This window comes from Spea bombifrons, chromosome 5 (genome assembly GCF_027358695.1).
Source record: "Spea bombifrons isolate aSpeBom1 chromosome 5, aSpeBom1.2.pri, whole genome shotgun sequence".
NCBI lineage: Eukaryota > Metazoa > Chordata > Amphibia > Anura > Pelobatidae > Spea > Spea bombifrons.
In genome coordinates this window covers 107,711,109-107,721,635 of record NC_071091.1, presented here as the reverse complement: position 1 = coordinate 107,721,635, position 10,527 = coordinate 107,711,109, and positions in this window count along the sequence as shown.

Below are 10,527 nucleotides of genomic sequence, written 5' to 3'. Positions count from 1 at the left end.
ACGTGACCTATCCATTTTTCTAAAGCCGTAGGAAGTTTTAATAAATAAATAAAGTAGTGCCAAAAGCTACAATGGCAACACAACGGCGACAGCTCCATTTTACTGGCTTCGGGTTGTGCGTAACTTATCAATGATTTACTTCATGGAAGGGGTTTAAGTTTTTAAATTGTCGCATGATATTGTAGTTGCCCGTTGTTTGAGCCGGAATATGGAATTTTTACATTTTTGTATAGTGCGAAAAACAAAATTCACATAAAACCTAAATTTGTCATATTTCAATGACAACCGGGTTTTTTTCTGACGTTATGCGCTCACTTAAGCTGTCCTCTTAGTGGTTTGAACGCTTAATTAGGTTTCCGAACTGGATGAGTTATTTCTGCTTTGTCACCAGGATGGAAGGAACAAAACAGACTTTTATTGTATAAATCAAGGGCTACGCGTTTTAACATGACTGAGGTAGAGCCTGGGTCTGCTTTTTCCCCACTCCAATAAGAGACCGCACAATAAATCAAAGTTTAAACGTTTATTAAAGTCAGCTATGGATACAATTGTCCACAGTGCTTTCACCTCGCTGCTCTGCACCATGACGCTCAACCAATTATATCCCTGTTGTGCTACCGGCGTCCCATGCATGGCAGCCCATATCCCCCAAATAAAATCATATGGGCACCAGCACCAGGAGTTTAATGCACTTAACCCGGAGGCTTGTAAGGGTGGTTAGGCCTTACACCATGCCAGCGACCAACCACACCAACATGAACAGCACTATTAATGGGGAGGTAGGGTGGGACTCACCTTTTGGACACTACCCCCACCCCACTTGAATACTTCATTCAAGGAGGGCCCTAGTAGATCCGGCCCTCCTTAGGCTTTGACTTGGGAGGTAACAAATGGGCCACATATCCCCCCTTGGGGAGTGCGGGGTTAACGCGGTTAACGGTACCCAGGCCTAGTATCGGCCTCAGAAGTTAAAGGTCTGTGTGAATGACTACTGGTCACCTACAGGGGACTCTTTTGGCCCAGGGAAGTTCCAGGAGTTAAAGGTATGTGTGAGCAACTCTACTGGTCACCTACAGGGGCCTCTTTTGGCCCAGGGAAGTTCCAGGAGTTAAAGGTCTGTGCAAGCAACTGTACTGGTCGCCTACAGGGGCCTCTTTTAGCATCAACCAATAAAGGGCAGCTGCCCTTCATTGGTTGATGCCAGAGGAGCTTCCTGCCGGCGGCCAATAGAGTCGCTCGCCCCAATCTTTAACTCCTGACGCCGAAACTTTGCCTGGGGAGGGAACAGACGTTAAAGGTCACCAGCAGGGGCCTCCTCTAGCATCAACCAATCAAGGGCAGCTGCCCTTTATTGGTTAATGCTAGAGGAGGCTCCTGCCACAGAACAATAGAGTCGCTCTCACGGACCTTTAACTCCTTGCTCAATGCTACGGATTCCCACTCCTGTTAACCCCTGCGATGCTGTGTAGACAAGGTAGGCTAGAGGGGAAGGGACCAGGGAGATTAGTTAGGAGATATTAACGAAGGCAAACACGAAGATTCTTTGTGTTGTGCGTCTTCGTCTTCATGTAAGTTTTGCCGCCGCCATGTTCGTTTCTTTGGTATTCGGGTTGAACAACGAAAACGCACCCTGTTCGTTTTCATATTTGCCCGAATACGAATGCACAAGTCTACTGAGAAGCATGAAAAAAGGTGTAAGCATTTGAATTAGGAGGTCTATGAGCAGGAATGGGGATGACGAGAAACCCCTGGCACTTTAAGGTAGGTGGCCACCAGCAACCGACGGCCGGATACACTCACATTAGGCCACCACAGTAGTGCTACCCTGGGGTTGTGGGATAAATAAGCTCAGAGAAGCCCCTGTAATGCAGGAAAGCACTTAATAGGTGGAGATTAGCAATATGGCTGATATAGTAACCATTTTCAAGGGAGCGAGTGACTTTTAAGCAGTTTGTTAATGATTCGACACGCTGGAGCTATGTAGTGCTGTCCAGCTGTTACCCCTAAATGTTCTTCTGCGCAGTCATTGATACATTGATCATTAGAAATAAATGAAACTGATTTAATTTCAAACTGATTTTACATCCTCTTCTTAATTTGAAATGCAGCCAGAGTAAAAAAAAAAAACTTTATAATGAATTTGGCTTTAAAAAATAATCCAAATAACCACATTGTATTAAGATGCGGGCGCTGATGAACGTGTTAATTAAACAGTTTGCAAATTGCGAGCATATGGTTCGTTTAGATGTCTTATTACACAGGCACATGCCGTCCACATTTCGTTAATGTTTTAAATGTTTAAAACGCAGTACGCTCAGAGAAAGCAAAATCATTATTTTATATTTCATTATTTTTTTTTTTGTCTTGGTTGTACTTGAGATAAAGAATATTCTTCATTGGTTAGGTTAGACCACAATGTTTGATTTTTCTGTTTGCAAAATTAGCCCTAAGGGGTAGCGTGAGTTCTGAAGAAAGAAAAAAATACATATGTAATGTAATTCTACTTGTGGAGGCAAAAATTGGAGTAGGTCACAGAAAATCAATCATTTATTTGACATAAATTAGTATAAATCAGCCAAAAAAACTATTCAAGCTCTATCCGAATTTATTTTATTTGCAAAATGTAATATTTTATTTTATGTGAATCTCACACTACCCCATGTGGCTGCCACATTGTCCCACACTGGACAATTCAAGTTTTGCTCAGCATTAAGTAGGTTTTTTTCCCCAGTGGGCCAGTCCTGAGTCTGCCCTCATACCTTTCCTATGATGTCATAACCCAGAGTCCTGACCAATTACAGGGGGCAGCAGGGGTGTGTTTACTTTTCAGTTCCCGATCAACAGGACAACCTTAAACACATGGCCCTCTGGGTAGGTGCTTGGTCTACCTATGGGTAATCCTGAAGAGCAGGAGAAGGGATGACATCTCAACGGTGATGGCACCTTCTTGGAGACCACACAGTCCACGGATGACATTAGGTTAGAGGGAAAAGACATGCATATGACATGCAAGAAGTCAGTGTCTATTCCATATCTCCGCCACTGGAAAAAAAGGCTTGAAACACGTTGGTTAAAAATGTATTGCTAGACATTTCTTTTGAAAGTGCCCAAGGGGATCTCCAAAGTATAGACCGTTTTTAATGTCCTTATGATTCATGTTAAATATTTCGAGCTGACAGGTTCCCTTTAAGAATAAACCCAAGAGTTCACGATTTCTTGTCATTGATGTATTATTTCAGTACTCGTGAAAGAAGGCTCGAACGTTGCCGCGCGACCCTAACACTTGATGTATGTATTGCTCCTCGGTGCTGACACGCAGCCTGGAACAATAGCTGTACAAATCAAAGATATATAATGGATGGATTTATACACCCACGGCTAGTTTTTGATAAAAGGCAGATAGTTAAGCGCGGGAACTAAATACACAACTAGTTCACAACTTGTCAAGTGGTAAAGCTATTCTGGATCAAGTCACCTGTGTTCAAGCAGGGATTCCAGCTGTGATATAGCACTAAGAAAAGCGCCAAGCAGGAAGCTCAGATATCATTGAATCAGGGGAGAATATGAAGGAGTCGGCTCCAGGAACCAATTGAGATCTAAATTGGGCCTCAATTGGTAGCAGTCAGGTAACCCTCACATTTAAGATCGTAGGGCTCATGTGGTGTTCCACACCTGGGTAACTTAGTCTTTCTTGACAAACCAAATAAAACCACTCCTCTATACCAAACATGTAAAGAAAAGTCCAATGTTCCTATATATGCAAGACATCAAAGATTATGATGACCAGGACTGGCTTAACCTGCTTGATAAAATAATAAAAATGGCCCCTGATAAGGCACACTACATAAAAACTCTATTTGTTCTACGTAGGAATCAAGTAGACATTGATCTATTGCTTAGGGGGATTGCTCCATTGTCTAGACACGTACAGGGCATCAAGCCCTGGACATAGCACCTCAAATTGGGCCTTAATGCATTTTTTTTACCTCTCCAACAATTTCGAATAGATGTTAGAGAATCAGCAGACTGCCCAAAGTGTGGTGAACCTGATACAGATCTCTTTCACTGCATGTGGTCATGTCCTGAGGTTGGGAGGTTCTGGAAATTGGTGCAACAATTTGGAAGGCGCTGATGAGCCCAGTGGAAACTCTTCTCCCTAAGGCCATAGCCATGGACAGGGATATTTTCACGAGGCTGAAAAAGTTGTCACACATTATATTGGCTGCGACATGAAAAATGGTGCTCTTCCAATGGATACATGGAGAGTCACCAACCTTTCCATTACTTCAAACCAAATGACTGTTGTAGCTTCGATTCGCCGGGCTAGGCTTAACTCCCCATTAAAAACCCCCCAATAATGACCCCACACCATAAATATGGATGAGAAAAGGCTACAGCCAATTTTATTTATTAGAGTCATTGTCACGCCAAAACCTGAAACAATAAACATCGGTGCGTTAACAAAGACAACGACTCACAACACCAACATGTAAATTTATACAATAAACACAATGAACACACCAAGCCTGCCAAGCAATCCGGGTACCAGAACCAAATACCACTTAAGGAAGGGACCCGGATACCCCCACCCTGACCTGAGGTTCCAGCACTGACAGCCAAGAACCTCCCACCAGATGTTACCAACCATTCACTTACCACCACATTAACCCCCTGGATACCTGGCAAGCTGCCGCCCCACAGACTGTGACAAACGACACAGACCAACAAACAAAAGAAAAAGGGAGGAAGGGAGGAAGGGAGGAAGGGAGGAAGGGGGGGAGGGTGGCACACGCAACCAGGTAAGCTAACCACAAGAATGGTTCCTGAGCCCGGGAAAGCAGCCACTTATATAATCTTCCCCCAACTCCACCCCCGAAATTCCTGCCAAAAAGCCTACCCCTCCTCCGCACAACAGTCAGGGCCCACTATAGACCATGCTGGCCCCCCCCGTGGGCATAATTCTATTTTGTTTTCTGAATAGGTTGGCTGGAGGACACTTAGTGTGACGGGAGAAAGGACAAAAAAATCTAGCAACTGTATATCAATACCCTAGGCTTACCACTCCGGCAACAAATTACCGTATTTGCTCGATTATAAGACGAGGTTTTTTTCAGAGCAAATGCTCTGAAAAATACCCCTCGTCTTCTAATCGTGGTCATCTTCTAATCAGACCTCAAATAGAGGTCTGATTATGAGACTAAGATCCAGATCCCCCGCACCGCTGCAGGGGACCTGGATCCTCCTGTCTCCCCCTCCATTTAACACCCCCCACACACACTTACCGGTGCTTCCTGCTATATTACCGGGGCAGCGGGTTGACGTTGTCTACGCGATCCGCGTAGACAACGTCTGCTGCAGCCGGAAGGAGGTGTGGCTATCAGCGGGGGTTGTCTGCGTCCGTCGCGCATACCTTCCCCGACTGTCAGAGATCAGAGTTCCCCGCACCGGTGCGGGGAACTCTGATCTCTGACAGCCGGGGAAGGTATGCGCGACGGACGCAGACAAACCCCCGCTGCCAACTCCACCTCCTTCCGGCTGCAGCGGAAGGAGACGTCAACCCGCTGCCCCGGCAATACAGCTGGAAATTGGAAGCACCGGTAAGTGTGTGTGTGCGTGTGTTAAATGGGGGCACTTAGGGGGTTAAAAAGCATATTATGGGGCAGAGTGGCATATAGGGAGGTATAAGGCATTTCAGGAGGCAGAGTGGCGTTAAGGGGCATTTAATAGAGCACTCTGCCTCCTGAAATGCCTTATACCTCCCTATATGCCACTCTGCCCCATAGTATGCCTTTTAACCCCCTAAATGCCAGAATGGGATATAGGGGTATAAGGCATTTCTGGAGGCAGAGTGGCACATAGGTGGTCAAAAGGCATACCATGGGGCACAGTGGCATATAGAGGGTTAAAAGGCATATCATGGGCCACAGTGCCATATTGGTGTGGCAAGCCTGGGGGCAGATGTGCGTAACTGGGGGACAGGTTGGAAAATACAAGAAATAAAAACAAAAAAAATCTTTTTCTCAATCATAGCTTTTATTAAAAAAAAATAGTTTACATGAATTAACATTTACTGGTAAAACTTTTTTCCTTTGGGGTCGTCTTATATTCAGGCTTTTTCTTTTTTTCCCTAAGTTAATATTCAGATTTTGGGGGGTCGTCTTATAATCAGGGTCGTCTTATAATCGAACAAATACGGTAAATCAACTTTTAAACTTACCTCGTGGTTCTACACCCAAGTCAGATAAGATATTTGGTTATAAAACCATAGTTTACTAATCTCAGCCTAATTATAACCATTTCTGTTAGCTCTTGACGATGACAACCAAAGCTGACCCTCTTCTTTGGAGACATGTTTCTACTGGTGGGCATGGGGTAGAGGTCATAGAGACAGAGGGAGCGTATGTTCTCATCTAAAGTTAGAGGACTCCCAGGGACTCTGTGTTCGTTCAAGCTTCATATCAGCTGATGATCAGGAAAAGAAACAAGAAAAAGGAGTGACAACAACGCGCATCTTAAACAGAAAGAACATTTTATTGATGAAAGGGAAATTGCTGAATGTATGTCATGCTGCGCATGTTCATGATTGTCTTCCTTCCGCAGAACCCAGAAAATGTAACACCAATTGGATATCTGTATGCCTCTATTTTCATGTTGCCCTGAAATAAAAAAAAAATTAAAATTAAAATTTGTTTAAATTTTGTTCCCAAAAATAATATCTACACACTGTTTATATGATCAAGCACATAAATATTTCAAGGCTTTACACGCATGTTCACCTGTACACAACCAGTTTTTACTAAATGTGCATACATGTTCATCAATACACAACATTTTTATTACATTTATTTACTTTTAATTTTAAAAAAAATAAAAAAAAACCTTAAAAAAAAACCCTTAAAATTATGTTTATTTAGACAATTGAGAGCATGATTTTTCTAATTTTCTTAGTCGAAAATATGAAAATAAAAAAAAACAGTAATTTGGAACATAATTCTCGCATTTCTTTTTTTCCTTTACTTATTTTACAGCGCCTCTTGAGAACAAAAATGTCAGTTGACATTACTAATGAATTATAATTCCCCCCCCCCCCGTTTTGTGTTTCCCCTATTTGCCGCAGGATTTAATGAGTTACCTGTCAGAAAAAGTGCTAGCATTTTGCCGTGGCTTGTCAGCTCATAGATATCTGTGTTAATTATAAGACATAGACAGGGAAGAAGTGTCATGGCAGACGCCTGCCTGCGAAGACATTGAGATGCACAGTGGTGAGTCTTTTCCCCTTTCCTGCACTTTCCAACCTTTTTCGGATTTTAATTTACTTGAGGAACATCTGCTCATCATATTCTTCCTTGAGCCTGACTGTTAAGGTCAAATTGCTCATGGAGCGTCAAGTACAGGATTATAGTGTCAGTTTGATTATCAATGCAATGTGTAAAAGCAGCACCAATCCATACAAGTGCCAAGCGGCTCTCTACAATTTAAGAGTTATTTCCACATCATTCTTTTGCTGTTCTTATCACCGCTGTTAAAGGAGTATGCTCACCGTTTTCTTTATTACTAGCAAGGGTGGCTGGCACCTTTTGGCCCGACGGCCAGTTACAGCTAAACAGCACCTTGGCCATTTGCTCCTAGCCCTAGTAACTAACATACACAGCAGCACACACTCACTATAACCCATGCTCACACGTTTACATGCAAACTCATTCTAACACACACATTCATGCTTACACCTGTACCATTCACTTACACTGAAACATAGTAACAACATCATACCTCATCACATGTCACCTCTATTAATGCAAGGTCATGTAATGTCACATTACATTACCTCACCGAGTTCAGCTGGGCCTGACCGAGCCAGATCATCACAGTTTAAAGAATTTTCCACCAGCCCATGGGGACAATTGTCTCCTGCTTTCCCAAGCCAGCCCACCAACAATTACTAGTATGTGATAGAAATATATTGCGTGGTTTTCTTTTTATTGAGCCTAATGTACTTGATAAACATCTGGACTTGCAGGCCATCATCGAGATGGATGTCATTCTAGAACACTCCTCACATCACGGACTGGATGCTCAGAGCCTCTGCCGTGGATAAGTCTCCTTCCTCCTGTTCTATCTTGCTGAATGTATTAATGTCAAGGTCTGGGGTGCAGCCTTCCACCTTCTTCATTTCTATACATATTATTGTGGCTTGAAGGGCTGTAGAACCTTGATACCCTCATACCCAGCAAACATTCTGAGCTCCAAGAAAGGGGGGCATCAAGAAAGAAGAGAGCGACAGATGAATTTGGGTCCCAAATGGGGACCAGTCAAGATTTGAGGGGTTTTATACCCTCCATCCAAGAGATGCATCCTCGTTGTTCGCAACCTTGAGCTTAACGCTTTACCCGGTGCCATAACATTTTTTAATACATTAAAGGACAGCAAATATATATTCCTACTCTGGCCATTTGTCTTATATATGTGTTGATATTTGTGAGTCTGTGACAAGCCTCATTTTAAGTTTCAAAGAGCTGCCAAGCTAAAAGCAACACTTTATTCATAGTTCAAATATGTACATGCCCTTCAGCGAAAAGCACATTCCTTTCAAAAAGTTATTGATCAATAAAACGTCAAGTAGGGCTAATTCAAAAATGGCTGGACAGGATAAATGGTTTTGGAACGACTTCATTTTTTTCCTGTCCACTAGGAATGAATGTGACCTTCTCTGTTGACTTTGTGAACAATCAGACAGACTGGCAAACTAAGACGATGGAAAATAAATTATCGTCCGTCCACCTAGATCACACATCTTTTGTCTTTTTATGTAAATTAAATCAGAACACTACATTAAGCGTGTCTGCTCTTGTTTATTTTTATTTATGGTCTCTTGAAGCAGTCCGTACTGAAACAGAACACTATTTATTCTGTAATAGTTCATTTTAAAAATATTAGTGAGCGGAATTAATTCACAAAAACACATTTCTAGGCAACTAGAAATGTAAATTGAGGAAATGATGCATCATGAGTCAGGATCTGGCAAGTATGAAAAGGGTTGCTCTTGACTAAAAGATTCTACACTTTGTAGCCATAGCTTTGAAGGATCTATAGCTGGGAAATGTTGACCCCTTTTGTGGTCCACCACAAACCACAAATGGTCCTTATGGAAACCATGACTTGTCAGGAGGTAAAGATATTCTGAATGAGGTCACCACAGGGAGAAATGCACCAGCTGGGATGCTCGGGTATCATTAAATTAGTTGAATATGAAGAAGTCAATTCTAGACTGTGTGACCTGAAGAATCTGCACATTCACCCCTGAGTTTGGGGGAAAAACTGAGACTTGGATGGCAAACCCTGGCACTGTCCAGTCAATTGCAATTTCAAAATTGGACAGTACTGTACAGTATTTTATTTAAATCCCAGGGGACATTTGCAGTGTCCTTCTACATTCTTCTCGATGTGGAGAAAATAGACATGGATTTCCTTAACTGGGTACTAAGGGGGTAGAGCTACACATTATTCCACATTAAAAATGTTAATGTGAATGTGAGAACATTTGTGTATGGCCAATAATAGACACAATACAACTGAAACAATCAATCGTGCAAAATGTAAGGAAGCAACAGTAATCATGACATATAGTAGAAACATTCAACAGTTGCAAATGTTCAAAATAAGTGGTATTGTAGGATGAGAGAAGGGATAGATGGAAAGAAATATGATAAATGTCCAAGGGCTGATGGGACCTGGAGAGTATGGACTGAGGATTTAGCGTCCTATTTAAGACTGTCAAAGATGGAGCAGTCTCTGAGCAAGCTGAGGATCAGCCTGTGACGGTCTCAGACAGTCTCAGGGAACCTACTGAGAGTCACCATCCTTAAAATCCACAGGCGCCATACTTCTTCTATGGCATCTTCTGTGTGAGTTCCTGGAAAAAGCTTAAACAAAACTGAATGGTAGGAGAGGAACTTAGTTTTGAGGTTTTTTTTCCAGGGATCTAAACAAAGCCTGGACAGGAAAGTAGTGAAAGCCAAAGTGTATAATTGCACAGCCCCTGGCATGCAAAACAGTGCTCTCTTAAAAGCCATTCCTGCAATGTCCTTGGGTTAGCTGGTCAGCTAGCTTGATGCCCCCTTAGTCCACTCTGGGACCTCAGAGTCTGGAAGAGTTCCAGACGTTTGCTTTCCCATACACAAAAATAACCTACACTGGCTTACCTACCCAGGAACTAGCTATGATCAGAAATTGGCTGCAGATTAACTCCCGGACAGAATCGACTGTGAAATTGCTCCCGTAGATCAGAATGTCAACTTCTACAGCCCTACAGCTGTTACTCCCAGATCAAAAAGATGGAAGCACTCCCTGCTAAGCCAACAGTATGACTGAGAAAAGGGTATAGAACACTCCTGCAACATATATAGATCAGCTGACTAGGATGCACGAAAAGATGTTAGCCATAACAAAGTACAAAAGGTAAGGACCCACTGGGCAGAAGCTCAAGCTTCATCTGTGTCATGTGTGTGAAGTTCTTCTGCTCCTCCTCCA